The 24462-nt window shown below is 43.5% G+C and overlaps 1 long non-coding RNA gene across 1 annotated transcript in view; it reads left to right on the forward strand.

Moving 5' to 3' along the window:
* The window catches only part of LOC125754485 (uncharacterized), an 89931-nt gene extending 65779 nt beyond the window's left edge, over window positions 1-24152 (forward strand). Inside the window, exon 5 of the long non-coding RNA XR_007408832.1 lies at window positions 23348-24152. This is a non-coding gene — a long non-coding RNA (uncharacterized LOC125754485). The remainder of the gene's footprint in view (window positions 1-23347) is intronic.
* The last annotated feature ends 310 nt before the right edge of the window (window positions 24153-24462 follow it).

A 24462-nucleotide genomic window follows, 5' to 3' on the forward strand; every position in this document is an offset into this window, starting at 1 on the left:
CCGGGCTGGCATTACTGCTGAGGTCTCTCAAGGTCCCGCAGCAGTGCCGTTAACTCCCTTTGCTCAGCCTAGAGCCTGATGTTGCCAAGCTGTCGCGTCTACAAGATCCCTGTGCCAACAGGGGGCGCCACAGACTGTGCAGAAGCGGCTGTGCAGCGAGGTGGGATCCAGGCTTCTGAACGGGATGGAAAGGGAGGTGAAGGCTGCAGCCAGGGATGGGGAAGTTGGGAGTTGCGGGATGTAACAGGATCTGAACACAACTGCCGGCACCACAAGTGTTTTCCATGGAGCGCTGCCTAAAGTACCAGCATTACGGGACAATGCACTTCTAAGTCGGATGCTTAATAAATCAGCCAGGCATGCATTATTATGCCGCCACGGAGCCCTTGTTGTGTCTTAATGCTCAATTATACAGCACAGAATCGGAGTCGGGCTTTCTATCATCTTGGATGTGTGGCAGAAATGGCTCAGCTCTAATTGCTCTACATGGGAATGGGTTCATTTGTGTTTGGCGGGTGACTCCCGCTGATTGACAATTAGATTGGAGGGGCCTCACGGAGAATCACAGGCTCAGACAGCTCTAGACCTTGAAAGAGATCTTAGCGGTGACCCTAGTCCAACCTGCTCCGCTGCAGATGGCAAAATCAAGGTTCAGGAGAGGAAGTGACTGGCTCAAGGTCATCAGATAAACAGCAATTGAGGCTCAAGTCAGGCTCCTGATTCTGAGTCAAATCAGAGTCACTGAACCCCACCCCCACCCCCACCCCAGGGCAGATTCTCAGGACAGCTACTGCTGCCCTTCCTATGTCTGCAGCAAATGCCATGGACAGTGACATTTGACCCTGAAGCTAAAGACCAACCGGAAGAAGCTGTGCCTCATTTACTTGAATAAAAATGGACAACTGGTTAACAAAACAACAGACTTCCATATTTTATGGATCCCTAGGGACCCAGTGAACTCATGCTCCCAGATTAAAGGAAAGAGGAAAAGCATACCCTCGTTGCTGAACTATGCTGCCTGCTGGTTCCCCAGTGCCCCAGCGGTCTCTGGAATGGAGATTGTCATGTATGACAGCTGGAGAGCATTATCGCTTGAAGGTTTGCATTCTGGCTTTTATATTTGATTTACATAGATCTGCATACTGTATGCTCTGGGCATTGTTTTCTGTTTCATTCCAGCTTCACAGCCTCCCCTCTCCAAGCTCAGTGGGTATTTTGGCTTCCTCGGCTCCTCTGGGTGAGACAGGCACTTGGCTAGAGTTTGATGTGGAGAAACATCTGGAAGTTCCACCTCGAGGAGAGGTGGCTGCTCGGCCAGTGATGTGTTGGAGTCGTGTGGCCATTATTTCTCTTGAGCTCCATGGTAGAAGCCTGCTTATTGCAATCCTTATTTATCTACTACATCATGGACTGACTCTGTGTATAAATGCTCAGAGGGGTCGATTTGAATCTCTGTGGCTGGGGCAAAGTAGTACCTTCCGGATGCCATGGAGAGATGACCGCAGTTTGGGCACCTAGATCAGTCCTAGATGAGAAATAGTACTAGCTGAGAAATGAAAATTAAAACCACAGTGATAAACTGCTACCCACCCAGTAGGATGGCTAAAATGAACAAGACTGGTAATGCCAAGAGTTGACGAGGATGTGGGTTGAGTGGAACTCTCATACATAGCCGAGAGAAGTGTGAACTGGTATAGTCACTTTCGAAAATCACTTGACAAACTTTCTAGGGGTAAACGTGCCTCTCCTATGACCTGCCAGTTCCATGCCCAGGTCTTTCATCAAGGGAAGTGAGTGCATATGTCCACCAAAATACATGTACAAGAATGTCCATAAGCGGGTTCATTCACAACAGTGAAATATTGGAAACTACTCAAATGGATGAGTCCATGTACTCAAACCATGGAATAAGAGCAACCAAGGGCAACTTGAATAAACTGCTTATATGCGACCTGAATGAATCTCACAAATGTAATGCTCAGCAAAAGAAAACAGACACAAAGAATCCATATCATAGGATGCCATTTATTTGAAGTTCGAGACCAGCAAAGCTGGTCTATGGTGATAGACATCAGAACTGTGGTTGCCTCTGGGGAGGAAGATGGACCAGGAAGAGGCATGGGGGAAGCTTCTGGTGTGATGGGAATGTTACATATGTAAAAATTCTTTCATTCACTTGAAATGTATGCACTTTACTGTATGTCTGTTATACCTTAATAAAACCGAAGAAGATAAAAAGACTCAGGTGAGAAAGCCTCCAGTCCCATTCTGGTGTCTGACTTGCAGGACTTGGACTCTATTTCCAGAATCCTGATACCAGTTCGCTTTCTGGATTATACACTTCAGTATTTCCTACCTGCCTACAGGTTGATGTTCAAACATATCTGCTACCCCGCCTCTGTTTTAGTACAGTACATGCACACCTGCAAGTTTGCCTGACCACAAGTTGAGCTGATGGTGTTGGAGTTTGCCTGCAGCAAAAACAGCTCTTCCAGGGCCCGCTTTCCCCACCCTCCAGCCCACTTAGTCCAACCCTTAATAGTCGAGATGAGGAGGGATCCCTGGGTGGCGCAGCGGTTTGGCGCCTGCCTTTGGCCCAGGGCGCGATCCTGGAGACCCGGGATCGAATCCCACATCGGGCTCCCGGTGCATAGAGCCTGCTTCTCTCTCTGCCTCTCTCTCTCTCTGTGTGACTATCATGAATAAATAAATAAAATCTTTAAAAAAAAAAAATAGTCGAGATGAGGTGGGCCAAGGAGCTCCCCGTATCACATCCTCCATCAGCTCCCCACTGCTGCCACAATTTCCACGGGGCATCTGTAGAGGGGATGCTCCATTGCTAGCTGGGTAACAAACCCTGGGTAGTCTCAGTGAGCTCGAATGCACAGACCCATCCAGACTCCTTTGGGCTAAGCTAATGGCCAACTGAAGGCTTGGTATAAAAGGATTTGACTGCAAGGGGCTTACTAAGGAATTGCCCCCAGGTTATGGAAGAGGATGAAGGGGCAAGCAAAGGTAGAGTCTCAGGTGAAAGGCCCCCCAAAGTGGCTTCGCTCAGATTGGTAGGGGCGTTCTGGAGTGTAAGTTACTCTAGGCATTGTCCAAGAGAGCTGGGCTTGCAAACCGTTGTCCATCATTGATCAGGGGCCTCCTGGGAGAGGTAGATTCCCAGGCACTCCTGGCTGTCTGTGTATGGGGTGGGGGCGTGCGCAATGGGTCGAGGGCAGTCCTCCAAAGATGACCCTTAGGTGTGGGTGTGCAAAGTAAAGATGCCCCAAACCAGGGCACACGGAAACAGTAAAACAAATACTCTCCACTGCTAAAGGCAATTCAGAGAGACAAAATGCACAAGAAAGGCTGTGCCCAGCCGCAGAATGGTGTTGAATCCTTCCCTACTATGGGGAAGAGCGCAGGGGAAGGAAGAAGGTGACTGTGCTCCTCATGATCAATCCCAACCTGACTTCCCCCAGAGCTGTCCCTCGTGGCTGGACAAGGGAGGAAGGGGGCAGAGGACTGCCTCTAGGTGAAACTGCAGCAAAGGCTCAAAAGTATGTCCCCAGGTGAGGTGGCCAGCACCGAACCCTCATGCGAAGTCCACTTGCGACCTGATGGCCTCTGTTTTCAGAGCACCGCCCAGTGTCAGAGTGCTTCCCGTGCCTGCCTTTATGTTCATTCCTGCGAGGTGCGCAGGGACTTTTGTTTCCATCGGTCACATGACACAAAGGGTTGGTGCGTTTTCTGCTACACTCCTTTGTGTTGCTTCTCCAGTTAGTTTGTATTTTTGTCTAGAGCTGACCCTGATTGTCTCCACAGCTGAACTGGCAGGGTTAAGGAGCCGCGTTAATTCCCCACGTTCGAACAGTCCTCTCTCCTCGCTTTAAGTAACAGAATGATTTTTTTTTTTTTCTTTGAGCAAAAAAGATTGGGACCCTGGACACCTGGCCCCGGTGTTGGCTCGCCCCACCTGCTAGCTGTTAAAATTCTTTAACCTCTCTGGGCCTCCGTTTTCTCATTTGCAGTATAAAGAGTTTGGCCTAGATGACAACTCCAGTCCTTGCTCTGAAATTGCGTGCACACATGGCTCCAGGTTATGGGAATTGTGTTTCTTTGTTCATTAGGAAGAAAGAGCAGGACTCAGATTTTAAAGTTGCTACTATATTTTGGTTCCAATACCTTACTTTTTAGGTAACGTTTTTCTTTAAGAGGTGGGAGCTGACTGGTGTAAGGGGACCTGTTTTCCTTTTTCCTTTTTCTTTTTCTTTTTTCCTTCCTTCCTCCCTTCCTCCTCCTTCCTTCCTTCCTTCCTTCCTTCCTTCCTTCCTTCCTTCCTTCCTTCCTTCCTTCCTTCCTTCCTTCCTTTTTTTCTTTTCTTTCCTTTCTTTCTTTCCTTTCTTTCCTTTCTTCCCCTGTCTTCAGGGAAGAAGAGGCTGTTGGATGTGTTTTGCATGTTTCAAATCAAAGCCTACCAAGGGAAGGGGAGCGATAGATTTCAATAAGCACCTTCTTTCAGCAATTTTAAGAATTTCACTTATGAGGATAATGAAATCTTCAGAAACTGTAGGAGACATACCAGAAAAAAAAAATATGATTCATCAGTGGAATTTTTTTAGATACTCTCTGTCCCTACTCCATTTGTCCATCAGGAGGTCTTTGAAGTCTTTTGCACCCTCCTTGGATCTTTGGGAGCTTGAGCGACCAGTTTCTGGGCTTGCTGTTGACCACCCAGCACCCGGGAGGAGCTGCCACTACATACATGTTGCTGGGTCTGCTCATGGCAGATGTTTCCACTGGCAGCCCAGGCCATCTGAGCCAACGCTCTCTTCTCTGCATCTTGCTTCTGGCAGTGTTGCTCTAGTGAAAACAAAGACGTGGATGTCCCGTTTTGGGGACAAGATGTGGTGACTTGCTTTAGATGCAGAATCTGCACCCACCTCTGGGGATTTAGGCACCTCAGTTGGGTGCTGACCGCTCTGAGGTCCATGTGTGTGTGGAGGCCCTGACACAGACTGTGTGCCCCGCTTCCAGTATGGAGAGAAGTGGGTGAAGCTGGTTTCTTTCCTTTTATAGGTTTCCTTGAGATTTTGCCAAAATGTATTCCCAGCTATTTAAAGATTAAGAAAAGGAGTACATTTTCAAGAAGTTAATTTGATGTAATTTCAGGGGAAACACACACACACACACACACACACACACACACACACTCATTTAGAAAAGGCGACGTAAAATCCTCAAAGACTCCGTTGAAAGGAAGAGCTGATGTTTAATGAAAAGCAGTGGGCGTGGATGGATTCTGTACATTTTCGAGGATCAAGTTACCTGCAAAGAAAGAAAAATTGCGGGATGGGTATAATATAAACAAAAAGCAGAGTTCAAATGAGGACTTTAAGAAATTAAAATCAAAAGGAACTCTTCAAAAAAAGTGTCCATCTTGGGTATTAACCTCCAACATGGAAATGAAAACAATTTTAAAAGGCTCTAAATATAAAGGCAACCCACATTTGGGCATACTTTAGATCTTTCGGCCTCTAGCTTTCTGTGGGAAGGTATGGTTTCCCCTCATTTGCTCGCTGGGTGTAGCATTTGTTTTCGGTGCATCTAGGATTTCCTACTGGCCCCCTAGAGAGCTGAGCTGACCTGGAAGAGGAGGGCACTTTGTGGCTCTTGTAGGTGAGGCCCTCAGAACGTGTGGACCCAGTGTAATGGTGGGAAAACACAGACTGGTAAGCAGGACACTTAGCTTTTTGGTCCAGTTTTTGTTCCTCACCTTCTTGAGTGACTCAGGGGAAGAAATTTCTTTCTTTCTCTGAGACTCCATTCTCTTGCTATAGCCCGAGACACTTTTTGGCGCTGTCTGAAAGGGTCTTCTGTGATGATGGAGGCATTCTCTTTCGGCACCATCCTGTATGGCAGCGGCAGCCACGGAACCCTAGGAAAAGTGCTAGCACGGAATATGTTTTAATTTTATTTAATTTCAGTTGCCACACATAGCTGGTGGCTAACACATTGGACAGAGCAGCTTCATTTAAAAAAAACTTTTTTTAAAGATTTTATTTATTCATGAGATAGAGGCAGAGACACAGGCAGAGGGAGAAGCAGGCTCCATGCAGGGAGCCCGATGTGGGACTCGATCCCGGGACCCCAGGATCATGCCCTGAGCTGAAGGCAGGCACTCAACCACTGAGCCACCTAGGCTTCTTTTTTTAAATTTTTTATAGGTGAGCTCTACACCCAATGTGGGGCTTGAACTCAAAACCCTGAGATCAAGAGTTAAATGCTCTAGCAACTGAGTCAGCCAGGTGGCCTAGACGGAGCAGTTTTTAGACGGTAGCTGAAATCCCTCTGGTCATAAAATTCCAGGATTCCATACACGAGTGCTCAGGCTTGCATTGCTAATCATTCACAAACATTCATCAAATGATTATTTGGGGCCTCGCCTGATCCAGGTGCACTTTTAATTCCTAGGGAAATAAAGATGAGTAGGGCAGAGTCCTTGTTCCTTAAGGGCTCACAGTCTCGTGGGAAAGAATTCGTAAACTTCTAGAAACTATAGGCTGTTGAGGCTTGAGACTCCTGGGAAAACGGAGAGGCGCGCCCGCCTTGGTCAATATTCGTGACACACGAGTCTTTAACATTTGCTGAGCAAGGAGGTACCGGCGGGAAGTTTCTTCCAGTGAGGTCTGGCCCACTTTTCCTCCCTAACCTTAGCAGCTAAAAGTAATCTGGACATTCGCCAGCTGCTGAGTCAAAACCTGGTTATTTTTAGCCTTGGGAACCTTGAAGCCTAGTTAGGGTAAATAACCTAAAAGAATGGGACTAAGGGATTCACCCTTTTATTCAGCAAATAAGAATTGCGTGTGTGGGTTGCATGTCAGACGTTGGGCTAGACATGGGGACGTGGCCATGCAGGAGACAGGCATGGGCCTTCCTTCCAGGGAGCCCGCCCAGCGTTCGAGGTGGCGAGGAAGACATCACACAGGCAAATACAGACAATGATTTTAAATAGTGTTAAGAAGAAAAGATGTTGGCAACTGATAAATATAATAAGAATTAAAAAAAAAACCCATTTATGACAACCTAACCAAATCTGCTGGGCTCCTCCTTGTGCCCTGAAACAAAACAAAACAAAACAAATGAAAAACGTTTCCAGGCCTGTCTGTGCTGCTCACTTTGGAGTGAACTTAGGGAAGCTCAAGCTTGTTGTTGGGATGCAATGATGTAGTGTGGGTGAAAGGGCCTGTATAATGAGTTACACACTCGGGAATGGTAAGGTTCCAGTCCTAGTGCTTAAGCTCCCAAATCCCCTGGTGGGTAGTAATTGAGCAGTTGAGGACTGCTGGTTCAGCACCTGGAAGGCGAGACCCAGGGGAGGACCAAGAACAACGTGAGGGACACCTGTGGGTCAGGTGTCTTGGAAGAGTGTTCTCTGTGGCTCTGGGCTTGGCTCTGTGGGTCTGGCCCTACTTTACCTAGAAGTGCCTGATCTTAACGGCTCCATATGTTGCATGCATGTATAGAGTGTTGATAAAAGTATCTTTTGAAAAAAAAAAAAGATTTTGGAAACTGGCTGGGTGAATGTGGAGAGTGGCTGTGGTCACTAAGGCTAGCGGGGTGCTGAAGGATCGTGGGCCAATTTCCCTCCCCACTGCTGGGAGGTTGTTTCCTTTTAGGACCAGAAGGGTGTGAGCTATGTGACCAGGGGGGATCTGGGAGGATCCTGGAGGCAGGATGAGAAAGGAGCAATGGTTTCGCTGGGCACCAGAGCCTTATTTGCAAAGCACCTGCAGTCCCCACCCTGTTGTTCAAGTCCTGCAGTTCATGGTGTACCCAAGGACTGGTGACCAGGGACATGCAGTAAGCCATTAGTGGATACCGAATGTGTTTTCTAGGCTCTGCATCCCACTGCCTCATGGAATTCTTGACGTGCGCTTGCTTACATCTGCCCCTGTGAGTCACTCTCTACCCTTTCCCACCCTGGTCAGGGCCCCAGGCGGAAGGCACTGGGGGTTCCCTTGACTTCCCTTCTCTTTTGGTTTCAGCCAATGGGAAAAATGGAAGCCCTGGGGGAGGGAGGAGAGGAGTCAGTATGTTTATTCCTGCATTTCCTGGCTGCCTCCCTGCAGTGAAGCTCAGAACTCAGCAGGCACCCCTCTTCACCAAGCACCCCTCTCTTTGGGTGTAGATAGCCACGTCTGACGGGTGCCCCCTCAGGCCTGGGCATGATAATGACCAACCCCCCACCCCCCACCGTTGTTAGCTTAGGGGCACTGCACCCTCTCATGTGGTTTGGCTGCATCCTCCACACTCCTTTGTAACCAGTTCTCTTACTAAGCCCTCCTCAGAGTATCCAGCTTTGAGGGAACTTTGCCTCCTGGTGTTCTGATGGGACGTGCAACACAAGAGAAGCCCACAAGGTGTGTGCAATCATTCCTGCTGTCTTGAAGATGAGGACAATGGGAAGCAGAAAGGTTAGGATTTGTGTCCGGGGTCACACAGCTAATGAGCGAGCTCAGAGGAATAAAAACCAGGCCGTCTGATTCCAGAAGCTGTGTCCCTGAACAATGCATTGCAGTGCCTCTCAGAGCAGGGCAGGTGGGGTGGAGGGTGGGGAGGTGAGGGGAAGGGTCCAGAGCTTGGCTTTCATCCCCAAGTCTAAAGTCCCTGAGTGGCTCAGTGGTTGAGTGTCTACCTTTAGCTCAGGGTATGATCCCAGAGTCCCAGGATCGAATCCCACATGGGGCCTCCTGCATGGAGCCTGCTTCTCCCTCTGCCTATGTCTCCGCCTCTCTCTGTGTGTCTTTAATAAATAAATAAAATCTTAAAAAAAAAAAAGTCCCTTTGAGATCCGGGTTTCCTCTTTAGCTCCTGCTGTCCGTCAGCGGGGCCAGGGCCATTAGGTGCCTGGTGGGCAGCCTGTAAGAGGTGACAGGGTGGTGAGGTCCACAGAGACCTCACCAAACAACAAAACAAAACACAGGACAACCCCTAATTAATTAAACGAGCAGCAAGCAGTCTCCTGGACGTGGCAGGGGCTGACAGCTTCCCCTCGATGATTTCATTCAGTGGTGAAGGTTTTGTCAATACGACATGCTGCCCGGAACCACACACAGTGTCTTACTCTGTCTGAGATTTTTTTTTCTTCTTTTTTTTCCTTCTGAGATGCACAGGCTGGGAGTGACAGAGGCTGGCCTGTAACTCCGCTGACCTACTTCCCGCCTGGCTCTCCAGCCAGCAGCCAACGCATCATCCATTTTAACCAGCTTTTCAAGGTCACGACTTTTCAATGCAGAGGCTGGCTTTTGCTTGACACAAAGCCAGGTACCATCAATTGTCCTGTTTCCGAAATTTCCAGTGTTCCCTTTCTTCAGCTGAGTAAAAAGTATGGGGTGGGCTCCTGTTTAGGACAGATAACAAATGCAGTTGCTTTGAGCCTAAATTGGCCACTTGGTTTACACTTGAGGTGCTTAAAAAGCAGGTTTTCCACTATTATGGAGCACCTGGGCCAGACCCAATACAAACAGTGAAGAATTTAGGTTGTCCCAGTAGACAGTAATACTCCTTTTTTTTGTTGTTGTTGTTGTGACGCAGACAAATGTATGCTCCACATAAACACAATGTCTTATTTTTCACTCTTATGAAAGGACCATATGAAACCAGCTCTTCACAGATAAAAAGCAACTGCTTTGTGTATCTATTACTGTACCTTTCATCTCCCAAGGCTTTGTGAGAAACTTCCAGCTGGAGCTACATTCTTTTCTGGTTTGATAAAGATAAATTGTATTCAGTGAGAGAGAAAGGGGAAACATTTTCTTGATTATTCTTTAAATAAAAAGTCAGGGGAAATGTGATTTTTCTTTTTTCCCCCCAGTACTCAAAGTAGTTAGTTCCCCTTCAAAGTGACCCCAAATTTTCTGTGCTGCTCAGCATTCTAAAAGCGTTTGATCTTAAGAAGCTTGTTATCTATTGGGTCCTGGGAGCTCATTAGAGAATAAAGAGGGCACATAGCTTTCTCTGCTAATATCTGCTAATCATCAACAGCTAGCTTTAGGCAACCTGGAGTAGTGTTTCCGGTATTGGTTCTGGAGCTGGAATCTTGGCTTCTCCCTTGGCGGGTTGCGTGCATTTTGGTAAATTAAGTCACCTGTGCCTCAGGCCCCTCATTTTGGGCATTAGAGATAATAGCAGCACCGGCATAACATGTTGTGGGCCATAGATGAGATAGACACGGAAGGTGTTTAAAATCATGCTTGCCACGTAGTTAGCTTTTAATAAATGTTCTCAGTTATTAGCTACCACGGGAAGGATGGGAAGGAGAAAGAAACCTAGCTGTGTGTATGTGTGTGTGAGCGTGCACAGGCCCATGTGCATGTCTAAGTGTGGAACTGAGTTACCTGGCCGAGGCAGCAAAGAAAGAGGGGGGTGTGGTGGGTTTTCTTAAAAGGGCTAAGTGTGATCCAAGGATTTTCAGGCCTGATTCTCTTTCTCTGTTGGTTTTCGACACAAGCAAGAAGGCAGGAGGAGACCACTGCCTCTCGGGTTGCTGTCCTTACCTGGAGCGCCCTGGAGAGCTCTGAGCCAAGGGCTCTGCTCCTAGCGGCTACACTTGGGTCTTGCAATGTCCTGGGGCCAGTCAGAAGGGGGCAGGTGGGGTTGACTCCTGGTGTTTGGTATCTGCATTGACTTTGTTTGTTCTCCAAGAGGTCCTCTTTCACTGTGCCTGGAGCCAGTCAGTCCCCGGAGCTGCTGCAACGGGCAGAGCAGGCTGCAGGTGCCCGTGGCCTCATGATTTTGGGGTTCAGAATATTTTGACCTTGCCAGTTACATTATGAACAAAAATATTTTAAGAGGATCATATCAATATCATTTGCTCTTTATTGAACACACCTTTTTTTTTTTTTTTTCCCTAAGTAATTCCATTAATTCAGCTTGGTTTCTTGGATAATATTCTAGGTCACACAGTAAGTACTTCATGATATTTTTGTTTTTTTAAAAAGATTTTATTCATTCATGAGAGATACAGAGGGAGAGGCAGAGACAGAACACATGCAGAGGGAGAAGCAGGCTCCCTGCGGGGAGCCCGATATGGGACTTGATCCCAGGACCCCGGGATCATGACCTGAGCCAAGGGCAGATGCTCCACCACCGAGCCACCGGTGCCCCTATTTTTCTGTTTTTAATGAAATGATTTTGGTTAGGATCAGATTCAAAAAGAGAGAAAGGAGGACAAAGAAATAGAGATTAAGAAAGGGAGACCGAGTGAAAGGCAGAGAGAGGAAGCGGAGAGAGAGGAATATATACATGAACACATATATTCAAGGACAGAAAAATATAAATACAGATTTAGAGAAATTAGGGGGTTTGCAGAGGCAGCCACGCAAAGAGAGAGGGAGACAGAGAAACACAGAGAAAGATACACAGATGAAGACAGAGGGGAGACGTAGCGAAAACGTCCAGATGTGCACATGTGCACACACACACACACACACACACAATCACAGAGCAAGAGAATCAGAGAGAAGACACTCTCTCCACCGCCCATGACCAAGGAGACTGCAGCTGTGCGGGTGTCCTGATGGCCAGATTCTGGATACAGCAGGATCAGGATACCATTTGGGGCAAGCAGCAGGGCTGAACTATCTTCATGATCAACACGGCAGAACTAAGAGCAGATATATGACATCTTTAATAAACAGAAGACATGACTTCTAGTAGAATCTTTCAGAATTTTTTTTTTTTTTTTTTTTTTAGTTTAGGTACTTGCCGAAGAATCCCCTTTGCTGGTTGTAGGACCACTTTTATGTGACTTCATGGATATAGTATGTATATATATATATATCCTTTTTTTAAAGATTTTATTTATTCATGAGAGAGATGAGAGAGAGACAGAGAGAGAGAGAGAGACAGGCAGAGGGAGAAGCAGGCTCCATGCAGGGAACCCAATGCGGGACTCGATCCTGGGACTCCAGGCTCATGCCCTGGGTGGAAAGCAGGCACTAAATCGCTGAGCCACCCAGATGTCCCTATATATACATCCTTTCTGGGCTGGAAGCATCCTGGCTTCAGGACCTCCTCCTCCATTGACATATCCTCACTCCCTTCTGTTTTGCTCCTGAGATTCATGGGGGGCAGAGAAAAGATATAGCTGTTGTTCCCTTCTGTCTAGGAAGCTGGCCAACCATGCAAAGGCCTGGAGGCCTGGACAATGGAATTAGGTAGCAGAACAGACCGAAATAAAATGTCCATGCCTGGGAGCACCAAATACTGTGAGACTCATACCAAACAGTGTTTTATACGGCTGTTTCAAGATCTCAAAATCCTTATGGTTTCTTAAATCCCAAGGAAATGGGCCCAAAGACACAGAGAATGTAAACTAGATCTTTGAAATTCCCTTTGGTTAGTCTCTAGAAACTTATTTCTGCAGAAGTGCCTTCTGATTGACAAAAGCTCACTTTTATATTCACAATCTCACCCTGTCAAGGTCTAGTCTAAAATCACCCTCAGAGAATATTGTGCAGTAACTTCTAAAAAGCCCCAAATCCTCTCGATTTATGCATTTAATTTATTGTTTTTTTTCTCTTTCAGAGCTTCCCTTTGTACATAACCAAATCCCGATTCTGAGTGCCTATCCCACACAGCTAAGCCATGGGGTTGGAAGGCAGTGTTTGAATTTAGAGCTTGAAATTCTTAGTTTACTATCAAGTCCCTTGTCCTTTGGAAAGTTATATAAAATTTCTCACCCCTCCTAACCTCCTACTTTCTGCTCCCTTTGGAAGCAGTTAATTAATTTCATGTCTCAAAGATGCTTTGTTTCCTTAAGTAGTTCAGTCTGGCTCGTCTTCCCCTGGGTATCACTTTTCGCCAGCACTTGACACAAACGCATTCGGAAATAGCTCGTTGCGGGCCGGTTGTCTGGGTTTGATGGGACAATTGCTTATGAGGTCAAGGTCTTTACGCATCGCTCCGTCATTCAACAAATTTTCATGAATCCCCAATATGGGCCATGCACTGAAGATAAAAAGGACTGATTTTGTGAATCCCTGCCCCATGATTGAGCTTGTTGGGGTCCTCATAGGCACTCTGGGGGGTTTTATACTGAAAGTAGAAAACACAGGAGTTGGTGAGCAAAGACCAAGACAGTGCCTTTGACAGGGAGGCGAGAGAGCAGGAGATTACACGCATCTGTCAAGCCAACAGGACTATAAATGGGAGATAGAACCAAGAGTCAGTAACCAGACAAACGGCAGATTAGAAAGGATTAGGGTGAGTAGGTTATAGGATGACTGCCGTGAGCTCTGTTGGGGTGTTGACAGCTCAGATTTATGGTCCTGAAGGTGTATAGCATGTGGGTGTTTCTGGCTGGATTAAAGGTACAGGGTCTGGATGGAATCTGTCCCCCATCCACCGTCCCTCAGGCCCTCCATGCGATATGGGGTGGAACAGGGCAGGCCTCGTTTCATTCAGTGGAAGGACAGAGGGATACTCTGCAATATTCACACTAAAGGCCAAAGGATATTCGTACTTTGATATCTCTTCTGGATCATCTCCTTTGCGTGGTTGTAGGTACTGGAGCTGGAAACGGTGTCTGTGACAATCTGGTATTTATTTCTTTAATTACCATCCGGCTTCTTGGCTTGGGCTAGAGGCCAGGAAGAGGAGGTGTAGGGAAGAGCCCAGGTGCAGGCAGGTCGGGAGGGCAGGGCATGGTGGTAGATAAGGTGAACTTGTGCAGATGCTATAGCTCCTGCCCAAAGTCAGTGTGGTCGTTTGAGTGACTTCGGTGAGTCTAGGAAGTGCCTGTGCGTTTGGGGGAGACGCAGATGGTAAAGACTGAGATAGAGAATGAAGGGACTGATGGAAGCACAGAGGGCCAGTGCGGGAGAACTTTATCCTTTTGGTGAACGCACCTACCATTATCAGAATTACATTGGGCCCGAGGAGGGTAGCAACTCCATTGTAAAATCTAAAATTATAATTTTTCAAGGTGTTTCTGGACTAAGAGTGAGGTGTAGTTTAACACACACCTAGGGGGTGTGGTTTAAAATTTTTTTTTAAAAATTATTTATTTGGGAGAGAGAGAGGAAGAGAGAGAAGCAAACTCCTTGCTGAGCAGGATGCCCAGTGAGAGGCTCTATTTCAGGACCCTGAGATCATGACCTGCGCCAAAGGCAGATGCTTAACTGACTGAGCCACCCAGGTGCCCTGGGGGTGTGATAGTGGTGAAAATTGTATTGGACTCAACATTGTGCATGGGCCTCAGGAGCTGTCTGCTTTGGCTCCACTCCCCCACACCTTACCATTTATAAGCCCTGTTGTGTCAGGCTTCCCCCATGGCACGTGGGGCCAGATGTTTGGATAGAGCTAGGTCTTTTGGGAGAAGAGACCCACCTACACTCAGTCTAGTGGGGGATGCCTAGAATGTCTCAAGCTATGCCAGACGTGATAGAGAATAGGCAACCCCTGCCTTTGCTACTAAATTACCTTAATTAATTTCACCTGGGGCTGAATGGCAGCACCATTTTCTGGGCAGAGAAGTCTTCAGAGCAGGAGGTTTTGCTGTTGCCTTGTAGGAGGGGAGATCTGCTTAGCAGTGTGAATGTGAAGCATCAAAAATAATTTCATCTCATTTGAAGGCCCAGAGGTGAGAAAGTTGACATTCAGACACAGGCCTACATTGGACATGGAGGACATGGTTATAGATGACAGAAGAGGTGCTTCACCAGTAGAATGTGGCAGAAATGAGAGTGCTGGGCCTCTTTTCTCCACATCCTTGCGAACACTTGTTAGTTCTTGTTTTTTTGTTAGTGGCCACTCCGACAGGTATGAGGTGATACGTCATCGTGGTTTTGATCGTGCAAATGAAAATTAATGACATTGAGCGTGTTTTCATTTATCTGTTTGCCATCCATATGTCTTCTTTGAAAAAATTCAGATCCTCTGCCCATTTTAAAAATCAGATTGCTTTTTAGCTTTTGAGTTGTATGAGCTCTTTGTGCAGTTTGAATATTAGCTCCTTATCAGATACATGACTTAGAATTATTTTCTCTCATTTGGTAGATTCCTTTTCATTTGGTTGATGACTTCCTTTGGCATGCAGAAGCTTTGTCGTCGGTGGAGTCCCACTTGTTTATGTTTGCTTTTTTTGCTTTTGCTTATGGTATTAGATTTAAAAAATCATTACCAAGATTCATGTCAAAAAGCTTGCCCCTTATATTTTCTTCAAGGAGTTTTATGGTTTCTGTCTTATGTTTAAGCCTGTAATCTATTTTGAATTAATTTTTGTGCATGTTGTAAGATGGTGGTCCAGTTTCATTCTTTTGCATGGGGCTGTCCAATTTTCCCAATACCATTTATTGAAGAGATTACCCTTTCCCCATTGTATATTCTTCGTTCCTTTGTCATAAATTATTTGACCATATAAGTGTGGGTTTATTTCTGTGCTCTCTGTTCTGTCCCATTGATCTATGTGTCTGTTTTTGTGCCGATACCAAACTGTTTTAATTACTATAGCTCTGTGGTGTAGTTTGAAATTAGGGAGTGTGGTGCCTACAGCTTTGTTCTTTCTCAAGACTGCTTTGGCTATTTGAAGTCCTTAGTGGTGCCTTACAAATATTGGGATTGTTTGTTCTATTTCTATGAGAAATGCCATTAGGATTTTGATAGGGATTGCATTGAATATGTAGATTGCTTTGGGTAGTATCAACATTTTAAGGATATCAGTCCTTCTAATCCACAGGAGTATGGGATACCTTCCCAGGTATTTGTGTCTTTTTCAATTTGTTCCTTCAAGTCTTGTAGTTTTCAATATACAGAACTTTCATTTCCTTGGTTGAACTTATTCTATGAGTTTTATTCTTTTTTATGCAATTGTAAATGGGATTGTTTTCTAAATTTCTCTTTCTGATAGATAATATTAGTGTAAAGAAATTATACAGATTTTTTTTCTGATTCTTGGGTGATTTATTTATTTATTTACTTATTTACTTATTTATTTATTTATTTATTTATTTATTTATTTATTTATTTATGTTTTAAAATGATGTAAAATATTGACATAGTTCCAAGATTAAATCTACAAAACAAATTATAGTCAAAGGAGTTAAGCTTCCATACTTGTCCCTTACCCAATTCTCTTCCTTCCTCTACAGGTAATCGTTTTTTTTTTTTTTTTCCTAACAGAATTTTGTGTATTGATTTTGAATCTTGCATCTTTACTTAATTTGTTCACTAGTTCTAACCATTTTCTGATGGAATCTTTAGGGTTTTCTATTTATGTCGTCTGTAAATAGTGACATTTTTATTTATTGGCGAGTAAGTTTTTATTGGAACATAGCTATGCCCATTTATTTAAGTATTGCTGGTGCCTGCTTTTGCACTGTGGTGGCCAGATTGAATAGTTGCAAGAGACCAGATAGCCTGCAAAGTCAAAAATACTTACTCTCAGATTCTTTATAGATAGTGTTTAGTTTGCTTAACTTTGGTGTATTATACCAATCCACAAAAAAGTGAAAGATCAGCAGACTGATCTCTTTTAAAACAGTATGCAAAACCCAGTGTGCAGAAACCAGTGGTATATGGGAAATGACCTGTCTCAATATGAAAATAGTTTCTACTATTCCCTGAGCTGTAATAGTGGTGGGATTTCTCTACAATGTATCCTCCTAATACTGTAGAGTGCCATAGACTAAGTCTGTGTAGGGCTTTGTTACTGTTTAGCAAAAATTCACTCTCCTTTCTCACCCCAGTGGGAGGAGGATACTTCCCTCCCCACTCTGATGTCCTTGGTTTTGAGGTTTGCTTTGGTCAATAGAAGATGAGTGAATGTGACATGATCAGAGGTTTTAAATTCACTTGTGTGCTTTGGCTTAACTTCTTGAGCCTGTGCTGTCTGCCATCAGAGAAACATGCTTTAGGTAGCTACAGCTGATTTTGCCTGGGTCTCGGAATGAGTGACACATAGAGCAGAACTAAAACCTGACCTGCAGTCTTGATGGCAAACTGGTCCAAATCCAGCTGAGTCCAGCAGAGCACAGCAAACATTGCAGATCCATGAAAAGTAAATAATTGTTTTTTCTTTTTTCTTTTTCTTTGTGATCCACAATAGCAGTCCTGCTGTTGTCAGTTACTGAAATTTTTTGAGTTGTTTGTTACATGGCATCTCTGCAGCTATAATCAGTACAAAGCCCTAGAAGAATAGAAAGAAAAGGAATTTTCTTTGCGTTGGGATGCTACCAATGCGAAAGCATCTTTGTGAAAATTGGTGAAAGGTTGGCTCTCTGCAAGGCATTTTATTTTCCACCTATCAAAAAATTGCCATATAATGATTATTCTCTAACAAGACACTTGATTGCTAATATCAGGCATAGTGATACTAGAACTATGGGATCCGAGATGTGGTCATCCAGTCAGATGTGTCTTCTGTGTTTAACGTCCGACACACACAACCCAAAGTGATGATTCTACACCACAAGAGAACTCAGTGAGTTGAGACCTCCTGAATTAACCCTTGTTGCGTTAGAGGCAGGTATAAGGATGGGTATCATTCAAGACATTAGTGTGCTGCATAATGTTATTTCTCAATGACACAGGTTATAAGTTATTTTGCATTTGCTTTTACGTTCTTTCATGGATAAATTCTAATTTCCCTCCTTGCAGATGGCTGCAAAGTTGGACCAGGGAAGAAGTGGTGTACTCAGAGGGGAAGAAAAGAAAAGCCTATTAAAAATGTTAAAATTTGGGGCACCCGGGTGGCTGAGTGATTGAGCATCTGCCTTTGGCTCAGGTCGTGACCCCAGGGTCCTGGGATCGAGTCCTGCATGGGGCTCCTTGCAGGAAGCCTGCTTCTCCCTCTGCCTGTGTTGTGTCTCTGCCTCTGTGTCTCTCATGAATAAATAAAATCTTTAAAAAAATGTTAAAATTTTACTACGATTACACATGCCAGTCCTTATGTCTGGGCAAATGCAAGAGTATAGGTCCTGCATCCTTGCCACCATTTAGGACAGGCTATGGTGCAATTCATGCTTGATTTATGCTATGGAGCTCCCCATGGGATTCAGGGGAGCAAGGTTAGACTTTTTCCATTCCCATCCTGCTATCTCACTCCTCATAGGTTCTTGTGAGCACCTCTGCAACAAACTAGTTTTTCAAGAGTCACCACCCAGGCTCTGTTTCTGTCCTTTGTCCTCTTCTCTTTTATTCCCCTCTAAGGCCAGGAGGGACAGGTTGACCCCAGTTTACTGGTGAGTCAGGACTGAATGGGGTGTGATTGGATTCGCTTTACAGAGTGATTTATCTAAATTAGTTCAGGTTAAGGTGTGTAACTTTCCAAACTGCTTCTGTTACCGAACTTAAATCTGTGCATCCTAAAGCCCTGGAGGCACACCACATACGGCGATGGAAAAAAATCGAGGTTGTATGGTTAAAAAAAAAGATGTGCTTTGAATTCTGGTCCCTCAATTTATTAGTGACCTGAGTTTCAGTTTTCTCATTTAGAGAATGCTGAAACTAATTCCTGCTGCAAAGGGTTGGTATGAAGGTTAAGGGTGATAATGTGCGAGAATCAGCTAGAAAGTGTGCTACGTGGTAGGCATTTGCTGTTGGTATTTTTTCCATGGCCTTTAGGCCAAAAGAAAAAAAATGCAAAGTAGAAAGCATGTTTCTTTGGTGTCTCCTCATCTGTCTCTGCTGGTCACCATTTTCCCCTCTCTCCTTTCTTGCTGCCATCTCACGGGTGCCCGGGTTTACATAAAGTCGCAGAAGCAAACTCATGATTGTGGCATGTGTGCTCTTGCTCAGATCCAGTCATGCCTCTGGCATGCCTGTATCTCTTACTAGATGATAAACTCCCTGAAGCTAAAAGCCTGTGAACTTTATTCACACCGTGTGATGCACAGAGCCCAGCCAGCGCCAAGCACACTCTGTAAGCAAGCCGCTACGCTTGCAGAAATAAAATTGCAATGCTTAAGTTATTCGCCTCCATTCATCTCATCACCTAGGCATTTTGTCATCTCACATTATCACAGGAAGAGGAGTGAGTACAGTATGATATTTTGAGAGAGAGAGAGACCACATGCACATAAATTTTATTGCAATGTGTTATTATAATTATTTTCCTTGATTATTATTTTTCTTTTTTAAAGCTGTTTTAAATCTTTTTTTTAAAGATTTTATTTATTTATTCATGAGAGACACAGAGAGAGAGAGAGAGGCAGAGACACAGGCAGAGGGAGAAGCAGGCTCCATACAGGGAGCCTGACGTGGGACTTGATCCCAGGTCTCCAGGGTCACACCCTGGGCTGAAGGCGGCGCTAAACCACTGAGCCACCTGGGCTGCCCTAGTTTTTTTTCTTAATCTCTTACTGTACCTAATTTGTAAATCAAACTTCATCCTAGATAGGTGGGTATAGGAAAAAACAGTATATACAGGGTTCAATACTATCTGTAGTTCTAAGCATGTGCTGGGGTCTTGGATTGAATGGGTTCCCCCTACCCCATGCTTTGTCAGAGGAGGATTATCTGACTCTGGATGTGAGCACGGACCACACTATAATGTTGGCCCACACAGGTCCTGCCTCCTTGCTACAAGTTAGGACAGGCTATGGTACAGGCCATGCTTGATTTATGCTATGGAGCTCCCCTGAGGATTAGGTGGAATGAGGTTAGACTTTTCCACTCCCTTCCTGCTATTTCTTATAGGTTCTTGTGCGCGCTTCTATAACAAACCAGTTTTACAAGAATCCTCATCCCAGGCTCTGCTTCTAGGGAACCCAACCTGAGATATAATAAGCTTTCAGCTCAGGAACCTGGAAAGAGTATTCCCTCAAAGCTAAACCAAAATAAAAATATAAACAAATAATAAAAGGAAAGTGGAAATTGGTGAAAAAGGGATAAAACTAGAAGTTTGATAAACTGAACCAAGGACTTGAACTTTTGAGTTACTTCTGCAAAAAGACGCTCTTAACTGACCTAGACTTACTTACCTGACCCACAGCTCTCTCCATCAGTTTTACAAATCACTGTGCTTTATAGGAAAAACGAGTACTTTGGAACTCCAAATAGTTCATGTACACTCAAAAAAGGGGCCTTGCCCCCACACCAGAAGTTTGTAAAGGTATTCCTGAGTGTGTTGTATTATTAGAATAAAAATTTTAAAAATTGCATTGTACAGTAAATGAAAATGTAACTATATCACAGTGTGAAAATTCTTTATCTGGTCATTCCATGAATATTTATTTCTCATTCACTGAGTTTTATGGCCATGAGTAGAAATGATGACATTGTCAAAGATTTGACTTGGAAAGCAAATGCTTTCTAGAACAACTTCTCTTCAGGCTTTGGGGTCAATGTGAGCTAGCCTGGAAGAAAGTTAGATGAAGTATAAATAGTATGCCTGTGCTGCTTCGAGACTGCAACTAAGCTCTAAAAACTTGCTATTTTCAAATTTGGTGTTACTCAAAACTAACTTTATCTTACTGACTGAATTTGCAGTCAGTCAATGTTCTGTAAAGTTGAATTTATAAGATGCAATTTTAACAATATTAGGCTTGTGTCTGTTTCGTATGTATGTTGAGGGCCCTGGGAAGGTTTAGTTTGAAGAAACAGCACAGCTCGTGGGAAATCTCCTCTAGAGAGGAGGTCAACAAACTTTTTCTGCAAAGGGCCAGATATGAAATATTTTTGATGTTGTAGGCCGTGTGGTCTCTGTTGTAATTATTCAGCTTAGGCTGTTGGAACATGAAAGCAGCCACAGAAAATATGTAAAGGACTGGGCATGGCTGTGTTCCAATAAAACTTTGTTTATAAATGTAGGCAATGGACAGGATTTGGCACTTGCCACACCCTAGTCTGGAGAGAGGATGGGCTTTGTCATCCATAGACCTGGGTGGGCGGATCACTTCTCTCAGCCTCAGTGTTCTCATCAGAAAAGAGGACTAGTCAAACCTATACAGGGGGTTGAGAAGGTTAAATAATATAGTATATAAAAACATTTAGCATCACCATAGTTTTCTTTCTTGATATTCTTTCTCAAGTAGCCAAAGCTGCAATTCATTCCTCTCTTTTTTATGGCCCTGACCAGAACAGTTGGATTTCTTTGGTTAAGCTTCTTGAACTAGTAATTGTTATGATTTCATACTCACAAGAAAGAGAACTAATGCTTAACACTCCCAGGGGCGTTTGTGTTAGAAATTAGAACTTACCAGTTTAACTGACCCTCCTGGGAGAAGATTCTGGAACCCCGGTTCTCTCTCCAGTCTCCCTTACCATCCTTCTTTTGGACATGGGTTATTTCTTCACCTTTGATCACTACCTGCTCACCCTTCTCCAATTAGTTTTCCCTTGTTTGGGATTTGTGCTGTGCCTGCTAGAGTCCAACAGTACTCACCTACTCTTGTCTACAGAGCGGGAAGTTTTGCAACACAGGTCCTGAGCGGCCAGGCATAATTTTGGTGCTCAACTTGAATTGATGCAAGTTGAGCTTTGGAGGTAGATAGTCCTGGGATCGAATTTTGACTCCTGCCCTAATAAGCAGTGTGATCCTGGGCAATATAAATAACTTCTCTGAGCCTTCATTTCTTCATATAATGGAAGTGATAATAATATGTGCCTAACAGGGTTGTTGAAGTGAACTCTATAAAATGTGTAAACAAAGCTTAGACTAGGGGCTGGCACATGGAGAACCTGTGTTTCTATCACTGCCTATCCCCTAAAGCTAGAATTGTGCCTGAGACATAAATATGATTGAATAAATGATAATTGTTACCATCGTTATTACTCTTCTTAAAAAATATTTTATTTATTTATTCATGAGAGGCACAGGTAGAGGGAGAAGCAGGCTCCCCACAAGGAGCCCGATGTGGGACTCGATTCTGGACCCTAGGATCATGCCCTGAACCAAAGGCAGACACTCAACCACTGAGCCACCCAGTCATCTCCATTGTTATTACTCTTATCATGACATGTATGTAACTGGGATATTACTTTCTATTATCCGCACTATTTACTGTTGTCTTAGGTCTCCCTTTTATATTATTTAATATCACTAGAAATGTGTTGTATAGAATTTATTTTTTTAAAGATTTTATTTATTTATTCATGAGAGACAGAGAGAGAGAGAGGCAGAGACACAGGCAGAGGGAGAAGCAGGCTCCCTGTGGGGATCCCAGGATCCTGGGATCATGACCTGAGCTGAAGGCAGATGCTCAACCAGGTTCCCCTGTTGTATATAATTAAAAAAATGCATTGTTGTTTTGAAATCCAGTTACAAATGTTAGGATTTTCAGACTGTTTGAAGTTGTGAGGCTTGGAAGTCACTGAGCCTTGGGTTTAAATACCTCCTTTTGCTAGCCAGCAGTGTGTGGACTTTTAAGAGTCTGAGTGGAATGAGATTGGTACAAATGAACCTTCAGGGCAGGTGGGAGGATTAAGTATATAGTAGTGGCTTAATAAATGTTAAATAAATAAATATGTAAATAGCAGCTTTGTAAAAATGAGTAGTCATTCCCCTTCTCATTTAATGTCTTTGAGACAAAAATATAGAAACTTGGCTAGGTCTGTGTTTGTTGCTCCCAGAAGCTCTCCATCATCTTCCAAACTGTGTCTGCTTTGGGTCATCAGATCATCAAAGTGTCACTCCTATTGTTCATACATACCTGGTGCGAAGGGCTGTTGACAGCTTGAAATGTGGTCACTCTAGGGTGGAAAATAGGGCAAATATAGTGGCAGTGGTGATTGTAACATGTTTGGGCCATTATTACAGACTTAGGTGGCCACAGGGACCAGGCAGGAACCTTAAACTAGAGATGGGTGCTCACTTCCAATTTCTTAAAATGTGTCATCCTCTGGGAGCATCCTTTATTTTCCTGATTTTGATACAGAAATGGGCAGAGAGAAGTATTTCTCTACTATAGCAGTTCTCAGATGTGATCTGTGAACTCCTGGGGGTACCTGAGATTTTTTTGAGGAGGTCCATGAGGTCAAAACTATTTTCATAAAATACAAAGTAAGTATGCTTTTATCACTGTATTAATATTTGCTCTGATGGTGCAAAAGTAATGATGACTACACGTGAATCAAGGCAGTGGTACCAAACCAGTCTACTAGTTATTGTACTCTTCACTACCATACAGATACCTTAAAAAAAAAAAGCCAGTTTCACCTAAAAATGCCCATGATGAAATGATTATAATTTTATTATAACCATCAATTATTTTATTAGATTATTTTAATGAATTAATCAATTATTATAATTAAATTTCAATTCTTGTTGAGTAATATAAAATTATTAATTTTATTAGAACTTAACTCTTGCTAAGTATATATCTTTTTAAGATTCTTTTTTTTTTTTCTTTTTAAGATTCTTTTTGACAAGATTGGAAGTATACATCAAACCCTTTTGCACAATGAAGTATGGTGGCTGTCCTAAGGAAAAGCACCTGGGAAATTCTTTTTTGAGTTGCAAGCTGAACTAGCCACTTTTTCTTTTTTTTTCATGGAACATCATTTTTTTTTTTTTTTTCAAACTTAAGTTTTTCAAGCTTGGGTATCTGGCAGACATTTTCTCAAAAATAAATGAAGTTAGCTTGTCATATTAGAGAAAACAGCTGTCAGAATTTGTTGTCAGTGATAAAGTTGGAGCTTTCAAGCTACATTAGAATTTAGGAACACTTATATCTACCATTGTGAGTTTGATAGCATCCTAATATTTTAAAGATTTTTTTCTGATGAGGTCACACTGAAAACAATGGTGGTATTCTCTTTTTTTAATGTTATACAATGAAATATGTCAACATTCAGAGATAACTCAGTGAACCAATATTTTCTAAATGACCGATGCATGTTATAAAGTCTTGTATGGATAGAAGATACATTCAAAGTGTAAGATAGACCAATATATTTTAATGTACAGAGTAGGTGTTCCTTGGTATGATTTCAGAAGTTACCACTTGCTGAGTTTTAGGGTTAAATCAAGGAAGAATATCGACAATTGTATGAAATGCTATGGAAACATGTCTCCATTTTCCAGCTACTTATACAACTATGTGAAGCTGAATTTTCTTCATTTGCTTTAACGAAAACAACATATCACAACAGATTAAATGCATAACAGGAGAATCCAGCTGATTCTATTAAGCCAGACAAAGGGATTTTCAAAAATATGAAACAATGCCATTTTTTCATAATCTTTTTTTGTTTTGAAAAAAATTGTTTTTCATAAAAATATTTTATTGATGTTAACATGAAATGTCTGTATTTTAACACACATTTTAATTTTTAATAAGGAAATATTCATAGCTATAACATATAGAAACAGCTCTTTGAGTGCTTAATGATTTTTAAGAGTGTGAAAGTGTTCTAAGACCAATTATGCAAAAACCACTATCCACTGAAAGAATTACAGGAGCTGAAGAATGATGATAAATGGTAGCTAGGGCTTGGCTTTGCAGAGGGAGTGGTACAGTCTGGGTGCCT

This window comes from Canis lupus, chromosome 37 (genome assembly GCF_003254725.2).
Source record: "Canis lupus dingo isolate Sandy chromosome 37, ASM325472v2, whole genome shotgun sequence".
In the NCBI taxonomy this organism is placed as follows: Eukaryota; Metazoa; Chordata; class Mammalia; order Carnivora; family Canidae; genus Canis; species Canis lupus.